Source organism: Macaca mulatta, chromosome 16, assembly GCF_049350105.2.
Source record: "Macaca mulatta isolate MMU2019108-1 chromosome 16, T2T-MMU8v2.0, whole genome shotgun sequence".
Lineage (NCBI taxonomy): Eukaryota > Metazoa > Chordata > Mammalia > Primates > Cercopithecidae > Macaca > Macaca mulatta.
The window spans coordinates 50485714-50509949 of NC_133421.1; the positions used below are offsets into that span (position 1 = coordinate 50485714).

General features: G+C 42.6%; 1 long non-coding RNA gene across 3 annotated transcripts in view; it reads left to right on the plus strand.

Moving 5' to 3' along the window:
• Positions 1–24236, plus strand: part of LOC106994073 (uncharacterized) — a 98786-nt gene that overhangs the window by 19314 nt on the left and 55236 nt on the right. For 2 of the 3 annotated variants that reach the window (XR_013406410.1, XR_013406409.1), the window contains exons 2-4: positions 3441–3556; positions 10239–10427; positions 11407–11544. This is a non-coding gene — a long non-coding RNA (uncharacterized LOC106994073). Of the gene's footprint in view, positions 1–3440; positions 3557–10040; positions 10150–10238; positions 10428–11406; positions 11545–24236 lie in introns of those variants that run through there. The other variant, XR_013406408.1, reaches the window with a different exon arrangement.

The window sequence follows — 24236 nt, forward strand, 5'->3', positions numbered from 1 at the left end:
GCGACGTGGCGGGCGCCTGTAGTCCCAGCTACTCGGGAGGCTGAGGCAGGAGAATGGCGTAAACCCAGGAGGCGGAGCTTGCAGTGAGCTGAGATCCGGCCACTGCACTCCAGCCTGGGCGGCAGAGCGAGACTCCGTATCAAAAAAAAAAACAAAAAAAACACAACAATATAAGTTAAGTCCTGGGCCCGACATGAATTGGCCTGAATTGTAACATGTCTCCTCTCCCCAAAACCCATCACTGTGGCTGGGAATGCCATGATCTGATTATCCAGGTGCCATGCACATGCCCCCTCCCAGAGCTGAGGGTGGAACCAACATGGCAGAATTCCATGGATGAAAACCATGATGCTGCCAGTTGACTAAAGTTTGATAGATGCTGAGTCAACAAATAATGAGTGTCCGTTAGATCACCTATTGCTCACATTAGGCAGTCTCTAGTCTCTAAAGTAGCCACACAGCAGAATCACAGTGGTACCAAAACCAAAGGAGAGCCCAGCCTAGCTGCTGGAATGGGAATCCACAGGAAAACTGCAGCCTGGCTTTGCTGAAACGGGTCAGCCACAGTGCATTTTCAGTGTTGGCAGTACAGCCTAAGGATGTGACAAGATCCTCACAAGGTGACTCACAGCCACATGACATTTCTAAATGTGAGGAGAAAAGCTGAATGTCCCGATTGTGGCCATCAACTTATTGCCTCTTTGAGGATAAAGTAATTCCCAGCTTTGGTTTCCTCCTCAGGAAACTGCAACTGGTAATACCTACCTTGTGAGTTATTGCAAAGATTAAAGAGGGGATCATGAGAAAATAGTGTTATAGCACCTGGAAGAGAACAGTCATCTAATAAAAGTTAGTTTCCTTTCCCCAGACTTAACTACTCTGCTCTATTTTAATATAATGTATGCGAGTCATGTGTTTATGACATGCTAAACAGGCAACGGTTATAGGGCACTGACGAAGGGTTGGCCAATGGTCTAAGGACTTTATATTCAATAATCCATTTAATTTTTGGTTCCTCCCCACAAGTCTTTGGGGAAGAAAACATTATCCCCATTTTAGGAGATGTCCTGAAAGGTTGAATAACTCACCCACGGTCACACAGCTAGTTCGTGGCAGAAATTATTTCAAACGCAGGCATTCTGACTGTAGGGCAGATGCTCTAAACCAGGACACCATACAGCCTCGTCCTGAGAACATCTATTTCTTCCACTCTGAGCTGTTTGTCTTATGTCTCCTGTCAAAGGACGCCACACAAACCAGCACTTAATAAATGTGTGAATTTTGCCCTGGCAGATGGTAGAGGAAGGAGTAAAGATGCAGAGGGAAGTGGACACGTTGGAATAGATATTTTCTGTGAGGCCAGAAGACCTCCAGAGGATTATGCTACACACATAGGCCCAGAGCTTATGCTTCACTTGCCAAGGCCATCAGGAATACTCCAGGGAGAAGGTGCCAGCATCAGTGAGAAGTTCAGTGCTAGCAAGGGCTGTGGGTAGGAGATGCTGTCACAGAGCTTGGTTCATGGATAGCAATGAGCATGGTGGGCTCCTGAAGCAAGAGGCCAGAGGGCAGCACTTAACCTCTAGAAGCCAGAGGGTTGTAATTATAGTAATGACCAGCAAAGCAGAATGGCAGCCAAGGGAGCTTGATCCAAAGAGAGTTGTGGAGATAGTTCACAGAGTATGGTGTCCCAAAGGACAAAGTCAATGACCAGTCAATGGGGATGCTGCTTAATATGCACCATCAAAAGAAAGCAAGAATGAGGCTGGGTGCGGTGGCTCACGCCTATAATCCCAGCACTTTGGGAGGCCAAGGCAGGCGGATTGCCTGAGGTCAGGAGTTTGAGACCAGCTTGGCCAACATGGTGAAACCCTGTCTCTACTAAAAATACAAAAATTAGCCGGGCATGGTGGCAGGCACCTGTAATCCCAGCTACTCGGAAGGCTGAGTCAGGAGAATTGCTTGAGTCCGGGAGGAGGAGGTTGCAGTGAGCCAAGATAGCGCCACTGCACTCCAGCCTGGGCAACAGAGTGAGACTCCGTCTTAAAAAATAATAATAATAATAAATAAATAAATAAATAAATAAAAGCAAGAATGGAGGAGCAGGAGGCTGCAAGAGGTTGCCCTAATGAAACGTCATGGTTGGGGAAACAGCAAGAGTTCCATTTGAACTATAAAATATGGCTCCTGCCCTGGCATTTTGAATTCTTTGTGACCATGAATCAGCAGGTAAGAAGAGTTGCCTTCTTGGCAAGGGTAATTGCTCCTGATTAGCAGGAGGAGTTTGTGTTGCTATTACAAGTGGGGGCAATGAAGAATACGTAGAGAACTCATGCAGTCCACTTGGGTGCTTTATGATACTCCCTGGCCCAACTGAGAACATACATGGATGAGTACAGCAACCTCAGCTTGAGATAAGTATGGTTACCAGTGGTTTCATTCAAAAATGAAAGTTTTGTCACACCACCAGCAAGTCACTGAGACCACTAGAGATGGTAACTGAGAGAGAGTAAATTTGGAATGGATAGTGGAGAAGGGAGAGGATAAGTATCAGTTGCAATCCCAAGATCAACTGCTGTGACAAGGGGTATAGTTCATCCCACTGATCTGCCTCTTTTAAGTTTATCTGCAAGAAGAGAGGCACACTGGAACCCTGGAGGAGCTGTTCCCTAAATGGGACGGGAGTTGCATGGTGCACGGGGTGGACCATGGTAGTTGTGAAGACACACCACTTGGCTCTCCGTTCAAGAAATAACTTCCATTCAGCTGCAAGGAGAGTGGTTAGTTGACAGCCTCCAACTGCAGCAGCTTCAGACCACCTCAGTTTTCAAGCTAAGGCCACACTCTTCCTGAACCGTCTCCAGATAATAACCAAACATAGTGGAAGTACTAGGGGCTGGCTATTTCTGGCCAAAGCGGATATCTTCCAATCGGCAGTCTTTGCTCTGGTGTTTCCCATTGAGTTGGCCAAAACTGTCAGGTGTGCATTGTATTCTGAGGTGCTCCTGTTCAATCCTGTTTCTTCCCCACTTTTTTTTTTTTTTTTTTAATGAGACAGAGTTTCGCTTTTGTCGCCCAGGCTGGAGTGCAATGGCGCGATCTCAGCTCATTGCAACCTCTGCCTCCGAGGTTCAAGTGATTCTCCTGCCTCAGCCTTCTGAGTAGCTGGGATTACAGGCATGTGCCACCATACCTGGCTAATTTTGTATTTTTAGTAGAGATGGGCTTTCACTATATTGGTCAGCCTGGTCTCGAACTCCCAACCTCAGGTGATTTGCCCCCCTCGGCCTCCCAAAGTGCTGGGATTACAGAGTGAGCCACCGCGCCCAGACTCTTCCCCACCTTTTTTGTTTGTTTGTTTTTCACAAGTATCAGATTAATATCATGGCCCAAAGGCTTTATCTGTCCAAGCTGCTGATTCTCCCTTTTTTCTTTAACAGGCTTTTCACCTGAATCAACTGTTTGTGTTCTTCACTCGGTCTCCTCACCTGCTTCCTGGAAGACCTAGCTGACACAGATGGTTACAAGAAATGATTTCCTCCCTATAAAACTTTAGGTAAATAAACTCTCTGAGCTTCACTTTTCTCCCTGTGGAAGAAGCATATTATTAACTCTCTCGCTGGGTAGTTGGGAGGCTTAAATATATAAATTTTAGATTTTTATGAGAATTAAATAAGGGAATGTGTGTGAGATGTTTTGCAAACAACCTTGCACATAGTAAATTCAATAACTTATTCAAATGGAAGAGATAAAGGCAGCCATGTGTGGAACTTACTCGTTTTCTTTACTCCTGATGGATATGGCCGTTTGCCTAGCACTGGAGAAGCGTTATTTTTTCCCCATTGCTATTAACATCTTTGCCTGCAGTGAGAAAAGAAGTAATGGTTATGCCAAACCAAGAAGATGAGAATAGACTTTAAGTACAAGCGATTGTAGTGGTTTTTTAAAATATATATATAGTATATAATATTTAAAATATATATATACATATATATTTGCTGATAATATTTAAAAATATATATACATATATATATACATTTTGAGATAGGGTCTTGCTCTGTCTCCCAGGCTGGATGGAGTGCAGTGGCATGACCACAGCTCACTGCAGCCTCAAGCTTCCAGGCTCAAGTGATCCTCCGAGGTTAGCCTCCCAAGTAGCTGGGACTACAAGTGCATGCTACCATGCCCAACTAGTTTTTAAATTTTTTTGCAAAGACGGGGCCTTGCTATGTTCCCAGGGCTGGTCTTGAACTCCTGGGCTCAAGTGATCCTCCTACTATGGCCTCCCAAAGTGCTGGGATTACAGGCATGAGCCACTGTGCTCAGTTATATATTTTTAAATGATATAATAATGACAATGAAAATTTCAGTTGGAGATTGAATTGTGATTATGTAACCAAATGATTTAAATCCGCAATGTTAAAACAGGAAGAACACTATATATTTTCCATATCTGAAGATTCTATTACAAGATTGGGTAATTTATTCTTCTGCAATGAATTTTGATGTAGTATTCACAAGTCCATAACCAAGATATATTTTAGTTTTCAATAATATATGGTTTCCTTTTTAAATCACAACGTTTCATTTGATTTCATTCTCATGTATAAAAATGTACACATCACTTTGGGCTAAGTTTTCAGCAAAGGTAGAAAGAAGTGGAATACCATTAGGAACTTTATCCAAATGCTTCGAAGAGCATAGCTCAGCAAAAAAAAAAATTTCCCCATCTAGGGGCTATAAACTGCCTATGATAAGGTTTGTACTGAGTTTAAGTCACATCCGAAGTACATTTATGGTACAGGCATTTATTAAAGTATTTATTACTTCCTCTAGCAAGCCCTTCAGCTAGTGGAATTTTAAGACATGTAACCTGGAGGATTGACTTAATTATATTCTGTATTTGATTTTAATGGAGAAACTAATCATTACAGTGCATGAAACTACGAGACAGAAATAATCATCCTTTAGGAGAGAGGCTAAGCTTTTTATGTTTAATTTGGTAATTTTCTGATAGCCACACCATTTTCTGCACCTGTTGTTTAAAAAATTAATTTGGAAGAAATTTCCTTACTGTAGGTGGACAATTTGAAAATGAAAAATTCTTACCCTGTGAATTTCTCACCCGGAGCACTTTAACTTTTCCACCAAGCATGTCCCCCTCCCTTCAACTCAAATCAATGAATTAACAAGTTTGAATGCACATGCTCTTCCTGAAAAAAAAAAAAAAAAATTTTTTTTTTGTTATCTCTGTTGGTCTTGCCAATTAGAATAAGAAGACTGCTCTTTCTGTTTCTTAGAATATCATCCTAAATTTCTGTTTCAACCACTGTCCTAATAACTTCCCTGAATGATCAGTTGGATATAAAATCATAAAGACATACCTGGTTTGGAATAATAACCACATTTCCCCCACTCTTCTACTTTAAAAAGACGTTAGACCTTAACATCATATAATCCACATATTCCATACCTAGTCATTAGTTGCTCTTCACAAAAGTAAAGTCATGTCACTCATGTAATATTTCTTTCTGTTCCACTGCTCCTGCCTGCAAGTGTTTAGAAGCTCTTCCTATCCCTGTCCTTGCTTCCAACATTGCACACATTTTCTTCTCGTGCTTAAAAATAAATGTCAAGTTCTTGATCTTTTGTTAAAGATTCATTGCCAAAGATGGTTTCACAGCAGGAGCCTTCCTAGGGAGAGAGTTGGCTCACATTCCTGCTAAGAATGTAACCTGGGAATGATGGAAAAATAATTATAATCAATGTCAGAGAGCATATGGGTTTCTACCGAGAAGCCTGCCAAGTAGGACCTGCACTAATCCTTTCCATCCATTATCAGCCAGTTGACTCTAACAGACAAATTCCTCATATTTGGATAAATGAAAGTCCAAATCTCACACATATTTCTCCCACATCTGAGAGGTTTCTGAGTGAAACCAGTGAATGCCTTGCATTTCTGAAGGTTAGTTTCCATAAAACTACATTATTGTGTTTTCTTGTCTGTAAATGTGGGATTGCCTTATTTCTACTGCATCCTTTAATGTGGGTGACCCTCTAAGGTCAGTACACACATAGTGAAAGACATGAGGCCATTCTAATATGTACATTGAAAAGAACCACATTTTAAAAGCTTTGTGGTGATGTGTGTTTCGGCTGGATACACCCCAACAGTATGTGTCGTGTTTTTAAAAGAGGAATTATGCTGAGTTAATTAAGTGGAAGCAGAAACACCTGGTGCATATCATTATGGAATAAGGCTCTGGGTGATTTAATTAAGATCTTTATGGTTACCAAGTGGCTTTCCAAGTATTTTTCCACTGAACTTATATTTTACTTTACCTTCCACCCTGCTTCTCTTCAGATATATGCCAGGTGGTATATAGTTTTTTTTTTTGTTTGTTTGTTTTTTTTTTTTTTTTGGTGAGACAGTCTAGCTCTGTTGGCCAGGCTGGAGTGCAGTAGTGTGATCTCGGCTCACTGCAACTCCTGCCTCTCAGGTTCAAGCAATTCTCATGCCTCAGCTTCCCAAGGAGCTGGGATTACAGGCGCATGCCACCAAGCCAAGCTAATTTTTGTATTTTTAGTACAGACAGGGTTTCACCATGTTGTCCAGGCTAGTCTGGAACTCCTGGCCTCAAGTGATCCACCCATCTTGGCCTCCCAAAGTGCTGGGACTACAGGCGTGAGCCACTGTGCCTGGCCAGTATATAGTTCCTTTTAGGAGAGAATTTTCTCTCTGTAGAATCTCTGAATATGGGAAACCAGACATGAATTTGAATTCTCCTTATAAGCCTCTGTGATTCAAGGATTAGAGCAACTTGCCTCTTTTCTATATAGCGGAAAGATAAAATTCAGTCCATCCTAAACCAACATTCTTTTATTTTCTAAGCATCAATAAATCAATAAACACAATAAATATATTGTATGCCTTCTTGTTAAAAAAATGCAGAGTAGACAAAGCGGGGCATTCTAATTTAGAGTAGATGATTCTTCCAATATTTAGAACACTTCCAGCAAGGAGAAAAATGAACTGGAAATGAGGTTGCTGTTTGCTAGTATGGAACCCCATTCATAGATCTAGCACTCAACACAGACACAATAAATTGGGCAGTGGCCTCTCAGTCCTCTCTGCTCCAGTGGAAATATTCAGTATGGCTGTCCAGCTCTCAAGTCATATGCTAAAACAAAGATTTTAAAAGATGAGTTGTATATTGATATTGTGATGCCACTCCGCCATATAACTTGGCCCCAGATCCCACTGCTAAAGTTGTAAAAATGAAATGATTTTTGGCTGGGAACAGTGGTCGCATCTGTAATCCCAGAACTTTGGGAGGCGGAGGCAGGTGGATCACTTGAGCCCAGGAGTTTGAGACCAACCTGGGCAACACGGTGAAACCCTATATCTATTTAAAAGAAAAGAAAAAAAAAAAAAAAAAAGAGGCTGGGCTCAGTGGCTGAAATCTGTAATCCCAGCACTTTGGGAGGCTGAGACAGGTGGATCACTTGAGCCCAGGAGTTTGAGAGCAGCCTGGCCAACATAGTGAAACCCCTCTCTACTAAAAATATAAAAATTAGCTGGGCGTGGTGCTGCGTGCCTATAGTCCCAGCTACTCGGGAGGCTGAGGCAGGAGAATCGCTTGAACCTGGGAGGCAGAGGTTACAGTGAGCTGAAATCATGCCACTGCACTCCAGCCTGGTGACAGAGTGAGACTCTGAATCAAAATAATAATAATAATAATAATAATAATAATGATGAAAGAAAAGAAAGAAAGAAAACAAATCATCGACCCCAATGCTGCATTATCAGCTTTCAGGAAGACTTGTATTTTACTTCTTATTCACCCCCGCTCCCACCTCACCAGCATGTATCTGTAAAACCTATGAAAACTTCAAGGTGACCAATACCCCTAAAATACGCCTGGGTGCAATTCTGTATTTGTAGAGTAAAATGAGTCAGATATGGACATCCTCACACAGCAACTGATCAGAGGAGGATGAAAACCAGAACTCAAAGACTTAAAGCATTTTTAACTGAGAAAAAAAATTCTAGCTATATCTCTGCAACTGGTTTGACAGAACCTAGAAATCAAATTTGGCAAATACTGGTCCCATGTATTTTGTGAGGATACTATTTATATCATCAAAAGACTCCATAGTTTGTTTGATGTGGTGGCCAAATAAGATTATAGAAGTTTTCTTTTTCTTGAGTAGGCTGTACTGTGCTTATTAATAATAAAAACACTTCACCCCCTTGTTCGGTATAAAGGCAGGCTCTAATGCCCTAGTGAATTGTGTCGTCAGGTTTATTAGTAAGTTGTTTATTTAGAAATCAAAATTCTATAAACCCAGTGGTATAAATGGTAGTTAAATTCCAAGCATAAGTCCCAAATCAGATTGACTTCTAAGTCATGGGAGCAAAACCAAGGCTGAGTTCCAGCTGCTGGGAGTGAACACCTGTGCCAGTTCTTCTCCATTTATCACCTGCTCAGTGCTCTGGAAGGCCGGCTTCCTACAGACTGATTTGTTCACCTGGGCTTCCTTGCTGGCTGGCTTTCAGTTGGCTTCAGTCAAGAAGGGGCACAGACTAGAAATAGGAGACGAGATAAGGTGGGGTAGTTCTTCATCTGTTCCTCTCCTGCTTAGCTGCCAGCAACCTGGCAATGGCTATGTCCCTCCAAGACTACATTTCTAGGTGGGAAGCCTCTTCCACAGCCCCAGCTCTTACTGGGCTCTGGGAATATGGTTCCCTCCCTTTGGCCCCCAGTCTTGGGGGTATAACAACTCCTTGCTCTTGCTCCTCTCAGGTATCTGAACAGGATGTTTTATTTTTTTGAGACAGAGTCTCGCTCTGTCGCCCAGGCTGGAGTGCAGTGGCCGGATCTCAGCTCACTGCAAGCTCCGCCTCCCGGGTCTACATCATTCTCCTGCCTCAGCCTCCCGAGTAGCTGGGACTACAGGCGTCTGCCACCTCGCCCGGCTAGTTTTTTGTATTTTTTTAGTAGAGGCGGGGTTTCGCTGTGTTAGCCAAGCTGGTCTCAATCTCCTGACCTCGTGATCCGCCTGTCTCGGCCTCCCAAAGTGCTGGGATTACAGGCTTGAGCCACCGTGCCCGGCCGTGTTGGTTTTCTTAACCCTGTCCTTGCCTCAGAGAATAATCTCTTCATTACAGTTTCTTCATTTGTGCCATCTCAGGAGAATTTCATTCATCAAGATCCTGACCAGCTGGGCGTGGTGGCTCACACCTATAATTCCAGCACTTTGGGAGGCTGAGATGAGGAGTTTGAGACCAGCCTGGCCAACATGGTGAAACCCCGTCTCTATTAAAAATACAAAAATTAGCTGGGCGTCGTGGCTTGAGCCTGTAATCTCAGCTACTTGAGAGGCTGAGGCAGGAGAATCACTTGAACCTGGGAGGTGGAGTTTGCAGTGAGCCGAGATAGCGCCACTGCACTCCAGCTTGGGTGACAGAGTGAGACTCCATCTTAAAAAAAAAAAAAAAAAAAAAAAAAGGCCCTGACCAAAAGAGTGAAGGAGGAAAAAGAGGAAAAAAATATTTCATGTTTCTTTCCTGAGTGCAGGAATCCCTGGTGGAATTTCAGACAGGATAATTCATGAATCTAACAGGTATTAATCATGTTCCTCTTATATGCCATTCATAATGAATAAAGTAGATCTAGTTCCTGCCCTCAACAATAAACACACACATGAATAACCAAAATAGGTACATGTTTTGGAAAATCTTATGTAGAAAATAAACAGGGTGCACTGACAGAGAGTCACTCATGGGGGAGAGCAGTTTTGGATAGGGTGGTCAGGGAAGGCCTCGCTGAGGAGGTGCCATTTAGCTGAGACCTCAGGGTTGAGAAGGAAACAGCCACCGTACAAAGATCAGGCAAAGCACAGGGAACATGTATTCCAGGCAGAAGGAGCTGAAGGTGTAAAGGCTTGGAGGTGGGAAAAGAGCTTTGTGGGAAAACCAGGACGTATGGCAGCTGTTTGACTTTGGAGGAAACAAAAGACATATTTGCAAGCCACATGGAGAGTGGAAGGAATACAAATGTGACTGGAGGAGGGGCCAGGTGGAGAGTGGGAGAGACGAAGCTGGACAGGAGCTCAGAGAACGCAGGGCAGGCCCTGTAGGCCAAGGTGAAGACGATGGTTTTTATTCCAAGTATAGTGGGAAGCCAAGAAGAGTTTTAAAGAGCAGAGTCATACAATCTGGTTTATCTTTTTAGAAGATCGCGCTTGCTGCTCTGTGAAGAAGGACTGGGCGAAAAACAAATAGAATCAGGGAGAACAGTCCGAGGGTGATCAAAATAATCCAGACGGAAGACGACTACGTTTTAGTCTGAAGTGGTGGGAGTGGTGATGGAGAAGAGCAGACGTCTGCGAGTTTTATTTTGGAGATAGAGCCACAGGACTTGGTAAGGATTGGGCATGCGGGGAGGCAAGGGGAAGGGAAGAGTCAGGGAAGCCTCCCAGGTTGCTGACTTGGGCCTCTATCTGGAGGGTGAAGCTGTTTATGGAGAGGAGGAAGACTAGGGGAGGAATAAGGATGGAAAGATTTTTTTTTTTTTTTTTTTTTTTTTTTTGAGATGGAGTCTCGCGCTGTGTCACCCAGGCTGGAGTGCAGTGGCGCGATCTCGGCTCACTGCAAGCTCCGCCTCCCAGGTTCACGCCATTCTCCTGCCTCAGCCTCCGAGTAGCTGGGACTACAGGCGCCCACCGCCACGCCCGGCTAGTTTTTTGTATTTTTAGTAGAGACGGGGTTTCACCATGTTAGCCAGGATGGTCTCGATCTCCTGACCTCGTGATCCACCCGCCTCGGCCTCCCAAAGTGCTGGGATTACAGGCTTGAGCCACCGCGCCCGGCCATGGATGGAAAGATTTTTAAGATGAAGATGTCCACGAGACATCCAGGGAAATATCAAGCCGGCAGATGGCTGCCTGAACCTGGAGCCCAGTTGACAAGTTTGAGCTGGAGGATCTTTTTTTCTAATCTGTTAGTGGTCAAGTAGGCATCTCAGGTCAACCCGGCTTATGCCAAAAGAGACCTCCATGAGGTCTGTATGAACCTGTTAAAACTCTATTCGGGGCTTAGACATGAAGCCCCACTTAGTAAAAAGCATCCCTATACCCTGCTTTGTCATAAGTGCACATATTTTCTTTGAAGAAAAGGATTGCTAGTCAAAAACAAGATTTGAGAATTCCTAGGTCCCTGACTAAATACTGTCATAATCTTGCCCCTCGAGTTCCAATTTTAACATTACTTTATGGTATATTTAAAGAGCAAGCCCCAGAGTCCAGTTGGAGTGACAGACAATAATGTCCTCATGGGGAGACATAGGCCCATAGTAAGAGATAAGGTTCCAAAGCTTTTCCTTCTGGCTGTCATGGCAACAGCAGCAAGAGCTCTGGAGGTGGGAAGGAGGACAAGGAGGAGAGAGGAGCAACCAGAAGCTGTGGTGGCTGTTAGTCTGCAGAGAATAATTCAAGACAGATATTTGCAAGCTGCATGGAGCACAAGCCCTGTACATCCAGGTTAGTTGTAAGTATACAGTTTGTAAGTGGACAATTTATTCATTTTAAGAACCAGAGATACACATAAAAGCTTTGTCAGACTAGGGGGCTAGGAGTACATCATACATCTGTTTTATCCCTTGTACTCAGTGTACTGCCTGGGGCTCCATGTACTTGAATAAATGAACAAATGAGGTCTCAAAAGAAGAGTCACTACCCTGCTTATTTCATATGGGTTCAAAAGTTGCCAGGTGGATAGAGACTTTGGATAAAGATTTTAGTTTACATCAGAACCATATGCATATGGTGGTCAGTGATTACAGAGTGACAAGCCTGAAAAGAAAACTAGCCCCCAAGCCAAAAGCCCGACTTGGTCGGGGGTGGGACGCAGGTCTCGTTCTCCGAGACTGAAGCTGAAATTATTCACTAACCATGGATAAGTTATATAATTGTATACTTCCCATCAGGATCCAGTTTATGATAGATTTTGGACTACTTTTTTTTTTTTGAGACAGAATCTCGCTCTGTTGCTCAGGCTGTAGTGCAGTGGGGTGATCTTGTCTCACTGCAACCTCCGCCTCCCAGGTTCAAGTGATTCTCCTACCTCAGCCTCCCAAGTAGCTGGGACTACAGGCGTGTGCCACTATGCCCCGCTACTTTTTTATTATTATTATTTTTAATAGAGATGGGGTTTCACCATATTGGCCAGGCTGGTCTCAAACTCGCGGCCTCATGTGATCCTACTGCCTCGGACTCCCAAAGTGCTGGGATTACAGGTGCGAGCTGACACGCCCGGCCTGGACTAGATTCTTGAGGTGATTAAATATCATCTATAACTGGGAATGTAACAAAGGCTGTGGAAGTAAGGAAAGGTGATGGTGTGATAAAAGAATACAGACAAAAGGGCATGGATTCCTGCCTACCCTAAAAACAAGGAGACTTGAGGAGTTAAACTTTGTTCAAGAGAGTTTAGTATATCTGATGCTCATAAATATCCAGATATTTGAAAAAGAAAATCCCCAGTGCTGTGGACCCTTGGAGAGCCTATGTCAAATATCCCTCAAGACCTTTCATGTGTCTTTGCTCTAATTCTGTACTCACCAAGCAATCAATATTTTCATCACTAATTCTGTTTCTTTATATGCTGACAAGGATACCCTGAATAAAAAACATGCATATCTGATAATAGGAAAAGTACATTCCCCTCTCCTAATTGCACTGATAATAAAATTCAGACACCTGATTATCAAGGTCTTCCAGCCCTCCTGATTTGCCTCTGATGACCTCTGTGATCTCAGCTGCTGTCACTCTTCCCTGTGGCACTAGGCTCTAGTCACCATGGCCTTCTTTCCATTCCTGCAATACCATAGATATCGCGCTCAGTCTTCCCCTTCCAGTTTCACCTGCCAGCCCTGCTCTTCCCCCGATATTCTCATGCTTGGTTACCTCTTACCTGCCCATCAGATCTTAGTTCAAATGTCACCTCCTCAGAGAGATCTCTGTGCCCATTGTTGCAACCTTTCCCCATTTTACCTCCCCTAATGGTCACTTTCTATCCCTTAGCCTGTTTTCTGTTTCACTAAATAATATCTTATTTGTGTACTTCCTTATTATCTGATTCTCTCCATTGGAATACAAGTCCAACGCCACTGTAGCCCCAGCACTTGGCAAAGACTCAAGACTCAACAAGCATTTGTTTAATGAATGGAATGTGGGAAAGAATAAAATATGAGCTGCTATAGATGAGAGAGAGGAGATACAAATAGGGACCACATATGAGGTAAACAGAACCTTCCCATGCTCCCATACTGTGACTTTTATAACACACCACTCATTGCTAATACAGCTCATGCATGTAGCTTGTCTGTCTGTGTATGTCCCTTTACCCCTACCCTACTTTGTTATTATTATTATTATTATTATTATTATTCTTTTGATAGAGACAAGGTCTCACTCTGCCAACCAGGCTTGAGTACAATGACATGATCATAGCTCACCGCAGCCTCAAACTCCTGGGCTCAAAGGATCCTCCTGCCTTGGCCTCCCAAGTAGCTGGGACTTCCAGCATGCACCACCATGCCTCGCTAATTTTTAAATTTTTTGTTGAGATGGGGTCTCACTATGTTGCCCAGGCTGGTCTCAAATGCCTGGCCTCAAGTGATCCTCCCACCTCAGCCTCCCAAAGTGTTGGGATTACCGTGAGCCACTGTACCTGGTTCTACTTCACTTTAGACTGTGAACAACTTGAGGACGAGGACCATCTTGTTCATGTTGGCATCCCCATGGCCACATAAATGTCTGTGGCACCCTTTAATGCCCCTCTGATGGAAATGGGAAGTTCAGAGACAATTTTGAGGTTTCCTACTGGGTGAGCTTGGCTTAACTGGCTGGGTGAGAGCCTGCCAGAATGAGCAGTTTTTATAAGACGAAAGAAAAAAGATGTGCGTGGGTAGTGATAGCACCAAAAGATAGCTTTGGGTGGGTCCGTTAGCCCTTCCTCCTCTGTAATCTCCATCAGCATCCTCCAGATCTAAAAAGATTCCAGGGAATTGCCTCAAGCTTCCCCCATTGTGCTGCCCTGATTGCCCCCAGATTGCTGCCCTGAGCTTTTCCTGGCTAAAAATACCATAGCCTCACCTACCACCAGGGATAGGGTTAAAAACATAAAAATAAAAATAAAGGGCCGGGCGCGGTGGCTCAAGCCTGTAATCCCAGCACTTTGGGAGGCCGAGACGGGCGGATCACGAGGTCAGGAGATCGAGACCATCCTGGCTAACACAGTGAAACCCCGTCTCTACTAAAAAATACAAAAAAGTAGCCGGGCGAGGTGGCGGGCACCTGTAGTCCCAGCTACTCAGGAGGCTGAGACAGGAGAATGGCGTAGACCCGGGAGGCGGAGCTTGCAGTGAGCTGAGATCCGGCCACTGCACTCCAGCCTGGGCAACAGAGCGAGACTCCGTCTCCAAAAAAATAAAAATAAAAATAAATAAATAAATAAATAAAAATAAAGAAGGAAATGCCAGAGCCATCCCTGTACATAAAAGTTAGACAGGGCTGTGTGCGGTAGCTCACACTTGTAATCCCAACACTTTGGAAGGCCAAGGTGGGAGGATCACGAGGTCAGGAGTTCGAGACAAGCCTGGCCAACATGGTGAAACCCCATCTCTACTAAAAATACAAAAAAAAAAAAAAAAAAAAAAGCCAGGCATGGTGGCATGCGCCTATAATCGCAGCTACTCAGGAGGCTGAGGCAGGAGAATTGCTTGTACCCGGGCGGTGAGGTTGCAGTGAGCTAAGATCACATCATTGCACTCCAGCCTGGGTGACAGAGTGAGACTCTGTCTCAAAAAAAAAAAAAAAAAAAAAAAGAAACAGCTCTCACTTGACCAAAGTCCAGAAACGGACTTAAGAAGACAGGCCAGCTGAAAACAAGGGTGCACAAAAGAGCACCAGTGAGAACCAGCATTCAACAAGGAGTGACTGGAAAGAACTGTTTAACGTTTCAAACATTGCCAGCTGAGTAACATGAGAGCGAACTCGTTATTTAGCTCAACTATATATAGTTTGCATCCTGGAATCCACTCATACTCATACTATATATAGTAGAGTTTTATGCGTGCACTTGAATTGATTGTGTGTGCTGGACTGGACTGAAGTGTTCCTGTGGTGCCAGAAATGAAGAGAAAATGGAAATCTTCCATGGGCCTATGGGTATGTTCATTACCACTGTTGCCATTTTCACAAACGTGTGACGGTGGCAGAAAGCTAATTGAGACCAGCCATGGAATAACAGGGCAGAAACTGGCTAAGGAATACTTTGGTTTGAGAATTTCTCTTGGAAAGATGCCTCCTTTCCATCTATTCCTTGTGGAGTATTTAAAGACTGCCTATGGTCATTGATCAGAAATAATACATATTAAAAGAAAGTTTCAAGGTCTAAATAATACCGAGGTGTTATACCAAAAAAAAAAAAAAAACCCACAAAAATAATTTATTGTCGGGTCTAACTCAACAAAACAGTTCTATCAAACTACTCATCATTCCCTGGCTCCTAAACTTCAGTTTTTGGAATATAAGCACTTTTCATGAACTTCTGCTTTTTCTTGATTAGAACAGCAATTTTTCTGACCTGCTTTGAAAAGTACAGTGTACTCTGGATAGCCCATTTCAGGCCAAAAAAATCCCTTATTTTAAATCAGGAGTCTCAAATCTCTTTTGAAAAGCTGCTTTTTTAGGTCAGGCGCAGTGGCTCATGACTGTAATCCCAGCACTTTGAGAGACTGAGGCGGGTGGATTACTTAAGGCCAGGGGTTCAAGACCAGCTTGGCCAACATGGTGAAACCCCCATCTCTACAAAAAATGCAAAAATTAAGCAGGCATGGTGGCTCATGCCTGTAGTCTCAGCTACTTGGGAGGCTGAGGCAGGAGGATCACTTGAGCCTGTGATGCAAAGGTTGCAGTGAGCCGTGATAGTCCATTGCACTCCAGCTTGAGAACATGGTAGTGTTTTTTGGTTGTTTTTTGTTTTGTTTTGTTTTGTTTTTGCGATGGAGTCTCACTCTATCGCCCAGGCTGGAGTGTAGTGGCTGCAATCTCGGCTCACTGCAACCTCTGCCTCCTGGGTTCAAGCGATTCTCCTGCCTCAGCCTCCTGAGTAGCTGGAATTACAGGCACCCGTCACCATGCCTGACTAATTTTTGCATTTTTAGTAGAGATAAGGTTTTGCCCTGTTGGCCAGGGTGGTCTCGAACTCCTGACCTCAGGTGATCCGCCAGCCTTGGCCTCTGAAAGTGCTGGGATTACAGGCGTGAGCGACCATGCTCAGCCAAGAGTAGTGTTTTTACTGTCCAATATCTAACATCCCTTCCTGACAATATACCCCAGTTTCACTTTTCTACCTATGCACTTCAAATGAAGCACTTCACTCCTGTACCCACAGTGGGGCACGTAACCCAGACTAGGCCAATGATGGCATGCTCTGTTTGGCGACAGTGATTGATGAGATGGGCAAAGGATTCAAACTGGGCCAATCAAAGCCCGTAAGACTCAATTCTGGAACTTTTATGGAAGCTATTAGAGGAAAAGTGGATCTTTCTTCTGTAATTGGTTGTCGTAATGTTGATAGCCTGTAGCTGCTGGTGACCACTGGCAGGGTCTGAGAACAGAACCAACTCTGAGGAAGCAGAGCTGTGGACTGGATCCTAGTGTTCTCTAGCTTAATTCCTGAGTCAAGCTGTGCCTGAAGGTCTAGGCCTGGACTTTTCAGTTTACCTCAATCAATTCCCTTTCTTTGCTTAATCAGTTGGGGTTGAGTTTTCTGACACCTGCATCAGATGCACGTGGAGCTTGCAGGAAAATGTGGTGCTTGAGGAGGAGAGGATTCACTGGGTTGAGAATTCATGGAGCCGGTGGGAGCAATTGGCATGAGGGTCTACCAGGAAAGGCCTAGAGATAGCTCTATGGATCTCAGTCTACTGATTGAAGATCCTGATCTTCCAAGTAATTTTTATTTTAATTGTGTGTTTCATGATTCAAAAATCAAAACTAAATAGGAAGGTATACACAAATAGGTTCCATTCCTTCCTTTGCCCCTCTTTCCTCCATGGGTAACAATTCTTGTTTTTTGGTCTATTCTTCAGTGTTTCTTTATGCATCTACACTCAAATATGAATATATTTTTAAAAGATACTATGCTTTGCTCTGTTCTACATGCATTTTGTTTCTTCAATATATGTTCATTCAAAGAGTATCCTTCCTTGAAACTCTATAGTGCCTTTGAATATTCCTGGTCACCTGCCACATAATACTTCAGGTGGCTCAGAGCCTCATCTATCAAGCCCTACCACTTCTCTGCTCTGTTACCCTAGAGACACCTTGGTTTAATACTGGAGAATCCTATTTCAGTGGTGTCACAGAACTACAATCAAGCAGCTAAAATATGGATGTGACTGTAAGTTAAAAAAAGAGAAACACATTTAGAAAGTCTAATATGAATAATACTAACAAATAGAGACTATTACAAGGGGAAGGGAATTGCTACAAAAATTAAAAAGCTATGAAAAAAAATCTAAATTTTTGGCCAAAGAGAGATTAACATTGACGGACAGGTACATTGGCAAATATCCCAGAAAGAAGAGTACTGTATTAATTGCCACCAAATGATCTATGATTTTGAATTCAGTCAAAATTCAGTCCTCTTAGTTGGGCAAAAATCCCTGATCAAAGCAATGCACTGACCCACATGCTTTTAACATTCACAGATGTCTTACTGACCCTTTCAACAGACTGACTTAAACAGGGCTTAGATCCGGCCTGACAGCCTTGGAACTGAAAACGCAGGATAATTCACTTAGGGCAATGTGAAAGAGAACATTTCAAACTGAGCCTACACGGTGGAAGATCTAAAATTAGTCTTTTTCTTAAAAGTTATATTCAGCCTTTAGTATGCGAGAAAATATCTAAAAATAGGAATTTCAGTGAAACGATGGAGTGAAAATGAAAGGTAATCTACAGATACACGTAAGATTCACTGCAGACAGACTTGATAATTCACCCTATTCTGTTAGGCATTTGGCATTTGGATGGACTGAGCCCAGTGCTTGGCATGGCCTGGTTGCTGACTACGTCTTTGTGGGTGAATGAACACACGAATGTCTCTGCATATTTTCCCGTAATACGTAGGGGCAAACCACCATCTGTAGATGATAACTTCGTGTGTTTGGGTTCTTATGCAAGGGCTTCTTAGCTGTATTTGAGAGGAAAAAACTATTGTAAGAAAAGGAAATTGCCATTGGATCTCATTTTTCTGGCCACGTTTTTTTTCTTATATTACAAAACTGTGTATTGATACACCTAGGAGAGGTTGATGTTTTCTCTGGATTTGGTTAGATTTTAAATGAGTTACATAAACATATTTCTATTTTTATGGTCTCATGCAGGTCTTAATTAGAAGTAAATGAGTCAGGGATTATGTTCTTTTATCCTATAATAAATTAGTGTTTATTTTTTCCTTTCCTTTTGATCTTCTGAAATTCTAACTAGGGAGTTAGAAGACTCAGGAGAAAAACATTTTTAAATTTTTTTTTTTTTTTTTTTTTTTTTTTTTTTGAGACGGAGTCTCCCGCTGTCGCCCAGGCTGGAGTGCAGTGGCGCGATCTCGGCTCACTGCAAGCTCCGCCTCCCGGGTTCACGCCATTCTCCTGCCTCAGCTGGGACTACAGGCGCCCACAACCGCGCCCGGCTAATTTTTTTTTTGTATTTTTAGTAGAGACGGGGTTTCACCGTGGTCTCGATCTCCTGACCTTGTGATCCGCCCGCCTCGGCCTCCCAAAGTGCTGGGATTACAGGCGTGAGCCACCGCGCCCGGCCCCATTTTTAAATTTTTGATAAATATATTTGCCATTTGTGTTTTACCAAGCTACAAAACCCAAGGAATAAATAAAAACGCAAAGCAGACATTTTCAAAGAAAATAAGCCTTATAACAATATATTGCAGTTTCTGTAAATCATAGCCTTAAAAATTAGGGTTAAAGTTTTATCTTTTTGGTCTGAAAAATGAAATACTTGTTTGTTGTACAGATGATACTGTGAATGCATTTCCAGATGCTAGGATCTTGGGAACAATTGTGGAACATACTTTATTATATAATATGTGCTATTTTTAATTAAGATATGTGGTTTATGGTATTGCCAAATTGCAATAACTTTATTTTGGGTGCAATAAGGCAATCAAATAACATGCATTTTGGAGCTAATGCTATTATTCTAAGAAAGCACATTTACAAGGGTTAATTCAGCATTAAACTTATTCCAGTCATAAATCCATAGACTCAAAATGTGATTTAGCTCATGGATTTACACTTGTAAAATAAGCAAGGTTTTAATTAAAAGTCAATAGATTATGTCTAAGCATCAATGAATTTTTTTGCCCTCGGGCATAAACCATTTCTATATTAGGTAGCCTAATAGAAAACACTTTACTTTCAAGGTTTTATTTCTTCACCAACACACCATGTGTGAAACAATCCATTCTTGGCACAATATATTATACAATGTAGCTTGATTATTTACATATGTTTCTGCCATTTACAAAACCCATACTGTCCTCAGAAGGTAGTACAGAGTATATTAGGCTACAGACTACAAACAACAGAAAAATAAGTTGGTCCACAATTTGAATAGACTAGAATGTGTAACCAAGGAACAATGGAGACACTCCTTGTTTGTGGCTTTTTTAGAATGTAGTAAACAACTGTCTTTCAGGATGGGCCACCAACCAAAAATTGTAACAAAACAAAATCTTAAGGAAGCCTTGCAGAAGAGAAACTAGTGCATTAGATGAGCAATCCAAAGAGAAAAAATAGAGACAATGAAATGTGCAAGAAGGTTTGGCCATGAGAAATCAGAACTTTATGTTTACTTAACTAATCCAAGTCTGATTCTGTTATGATGCAGACCTAACAATCTAAAAACAAGTACCAGATCTAAAACCACATGGATCTAAAAACAACTACAGCAATTAAAACCTTCCACTCTATTTCTTCTCTCCTTTTTTTTTTTTTGAGATGGAATTTCACTGTTGTCACCCAGGCTGGAGTGCAATGGCACGATCTTGGCTCACTGCAACCTCTGCCTCCCAGGTTCACACTATTTTTCTGCCTCAGCCTCCCAAGTAGCTGGGATTACAGGTGTCCACCACCACACCCAGCTAATATTTTGTATTTTTAGTAGAGACGTGGTTTCACCATGTTGGCCAGGCTGGTCTCAAACTCCTGACCTCAGGTGATCCACCCACCTTGACCTCCCGTAGTGCTGGGATTATAGGCGTGAGCCACCACGCCCAGTCTATTTCTTCTCTCCTAACAGCTAACTGTGCCTTTACTGAGGTTCCACTTCATCATACTTTGCTCATCAAGGATCTTTGATTCACTTTTACTCTTTACTGATTTAATTGACAATGATGGTGTTATAAATATCAAATTATTCTTCATGAAATTATCTACTTTATAATGACTAAATGTCATCATTAAATTCTAAATCCACTTCCCTTATAAAAATGTCTTTGTGGAATGAGTCATATTTCTTTCACTGTTTCTTAGAGCTTCTTATCAGGCATAATTTAAAAAATAGTATCAGGGCACAGATCTGCTAGGTCTCCAATCATTTTACTGGGCATTTAAGTCTAATACTGCATTGTGTTAGGGCATGCAAATACATGCAAATACTGTTGCATTTGTGTTAGGGCTGTTTGTACTGGACCTGAGGTTTTATGAAGCAGCCAATGCGGGATTAAATTTAGTTTAGGTTAGGTTTTTAGTCACTGGCTATCATAATATACGTTTTCTTTTTTCTTTCTTTTTTTTTTTTTTTTGAGACGGAGTCTCGCTTTGTCGCCCAGGCTGGAGGGCAGTGACAGGATCACGTCTCACTGCAAGCTCTGCCTCCCGGGTTCATGACATTCTCCTGCCTCAGCCTCCCGTGTAGCTGGAACTACAGGCGCCCACCACCACGCTCAGCTAATTTTTTTGTATTTTTAGTAGAGACAGAGTTTCACTGTGTTAGCCAGGATGGTCTTGATCTCCCGACCTCGTGATCCACCCGTCTCAGCCTCCCAAAGTGCTGGGATTACAGGCATGAGCCACTGCACCCGGCCCTTTTTTTTTTTTTTTTTTTTGAGACAGAGCCTTGCTCTGTCGCCCAGGTTGGAGTGCAGTGGTGCAATCTTGGCTCACTGCAACCTCCACCTCCCAGGTTCAAGCAATTCTCCTGTCTCAGCCTCCTGAGTAGCTGGGACTATAGTCTCATGCCACCACACCCAGCTAATTTTTGTATTTTTAATAGAGACGGGGTTTCACCATATTGGTCAGGCTGGTCTCGAACTCCTGACCTCAAGCGATCCACCCACCTGGGTCTCCCAAAGTGCTGGGATTATAGGCGTGAGCCATTGTGCCCAGACTTACATTTTCTACTATGTGCATATTTCTGTACATTTCTATAACATCATGTTTTTGCTAACTTTGTGGAATTTGCAAATCTAATTATTTCAGAGAATTTTTTAAATCCTTAAAACAAGATTAAATCACTTACATTTAAAAATATAATACATATATTTTTAAACAAATATATACATTATACCCTCTTTGTAGAGAGAAGGAATAACTCCAAACTAAATTCAAATAGATGTGGACATTTCTTTCCCCAGATTCAGTTACTTAAAACAGAGAACTCTTTGTGTAGTTCTCATGGTAAAGGAGAAGTCCTAATGATCAATATTCCACAGAATTCTATCCAACCAACCTGTGTTGAGTTGCCTTTTTTGGGAATGTTGTTTGCATAGTTTAGGCAAAAAAAAAGAGGTAATGTCCAGAAAGCAGCAATGGGAGAGGAAATAAATTCCTGTAATGTTAAGTTCGTATACATGCACTCTAATGATTTAAACATTACCCAGCACACGTGCTGGTCAGCTCAAGTTGCTAAATAAATATAGGTCCCAGGAGGTTAATAAGCCTACCTGTCACCTTTGGAGAACTCTTGTTACAGGTCAACCATTTCCTCTTCCTGTCCCTACCTCTCAATAAGTGACTTCTGTTTTACATTATCCAGAGTAGCAAAGTCCAACTTAAGTAAAACTTCACGGTTGTTGTTGTTTGTTTCTTTTGAGATGGAGTCTTGCTCTGTCACCAGCCTGGATTGCAGTGGCGAGATCTTGGCTCACTGCAACCTTTGCCTCCTGGGTTCAAGCAATTCTCCTGCCTCAGCCTCCCGATTAGCTGGGATTACAGGCATGCGCCACCACACCCAGCTAATTTTTGTATTTTTAGTAGAGATGGGGTTTCACCTTGTTGGGCAGGATGGTCTCAATCTTTTGACCTCATGATCCACCCACCTCGGCCTCCCAAAGCGCTGGGATTACAGGGATGAGCCACCGCACCCGGCCAACATCATGGTTCTTAATGAGAAGAGTTTCAAACGGCTTCATAGTTAGCTTTCCGTGAACAGCCAGGACTAAAGAGCTGTTACTGAAATAGCTGTATTTTCTTTATAACCAGTTCTTGCCCTGGGACTAAATCATGTTTGGTTAAGGATACTAAATTGAGACAGGCTCCTTCATTTAAAAAAAGAAAAAAAGATTAGGACAAGTTCTGCAATGTTTTTGTAATAATTCAAACCGAAAGCAAATGTTCCATTTTTCAGCCATACAAAAAAGAACGAGTGTATACTTCATCTTATTTATTTTTCAAGTTATTGCCAAGAAAAGACAGTTCTTTACACAAACCTATCTGGACTTAGAGGTAAAAGAAAATGGACTCAGTACTTGTCTTAAGAAGAAGGACGCTGTGGACCCAAAACAAAGGAGATTGAGAGGAAATGGCAAAAATGTTACTCACTCAGACCTGAAGGGGCAATCCCTGATTTGAGATGCTTTAGAATATCTTTAGAATATGTACTTTTTTAAAAAAAAAAAAAAAGAATATTCTGGTAGTGTTTACCTTTTTATACTTTTCTCCTTTGAAACCTGGCACTCTCAAATCCAATTACTGTGGTGATGATGATGATGATGATGATGATGATGATGATTTGAGACGGAATTTTGCTCTTGTCTCCCAGGCTGGAGTGCAATGGTGTGCTCTCTACTCACTGCGACCTCTGCCTCCTGGGTTCAGGCGATTCTCCTGTCTCAGCCTCCCCAGTAGCTGGGATTACAGGTGTCTGCCACCACGCCTGGCTAATTTTTGTATTTTTATTAGAGATGGGGTTTCACCATGTTGGCCAAACTGCTGAGATTAATGGCGTGAGCCACCATGCCGGCCTATTATTATTATTATTATTATTTTAGTGGCATGGTCTCGCTCTGTTGCCCAGGCTGGAGTCCAGTGGCGTGATCATGGCTCACTGCAGCCTTGATCTCCTGGGCTCGAGCGATCCTTCCACCTTAGCCTCTCAAGTAACTGGGACAATAAGCGTGCACCACCATACTCTGCTCATTTTTACGTTTTTTTGTAGAGATGTTGGGGTGGGGGTCTCACCATGTTGCCCAGGCTGGTCTTGAACTCCTTACCTCAAGTGATCCTCCCACCTTGGCCAATTATTATTTTTATTCTCACTCCTGGACAGCTATACATGTCTCCCATTACCTTCCCTCCACCTCTCATACGATATGGCTTCCTAGCTCTTCCTTGATCTCTTCATTTTACCCTTCTTTCCTCTTTCTTACCTTTCCTCCTGAAGACGCTTATTACTAAGCAGTGTTTCCAGGTCGTCTGTCATGTCCCAAGCACACATCTTAGGATCGCCTCAGGCTTTTCCTTTCCTCTGTCCACCATGGGCAGCCATGTGCTTGCTGCCCAGTCCTGTGATTCATGAATTCCTCTTAACCTACTCTGTCCCTTTTCAAATGATAAAGGCGCTCTACGGCTGAAAACACATCCAACTAGAATGAACATGAAAACTGGTCAAAGAAAGAGCCTTCATTTCCCCTTCTCGTGTTTAGGAGGAAATACATGATGTGAGTCTACATCTGTGTTAGCTCGCTTAGTTTATACAGTTCGTTCAAAAAAGAGTTTTGATTCTTGGCACTGCCACTTACTGTCTGGGTGATCTTGGACAATTTACTTAACCAGATGCCTGAAATCCTTTCTGGAACAAGGCAATGCTTTAAATAAATGAACTCGCTCAAACTTAATTTCCTAATTATGGAGGAAATCTAGCATAGA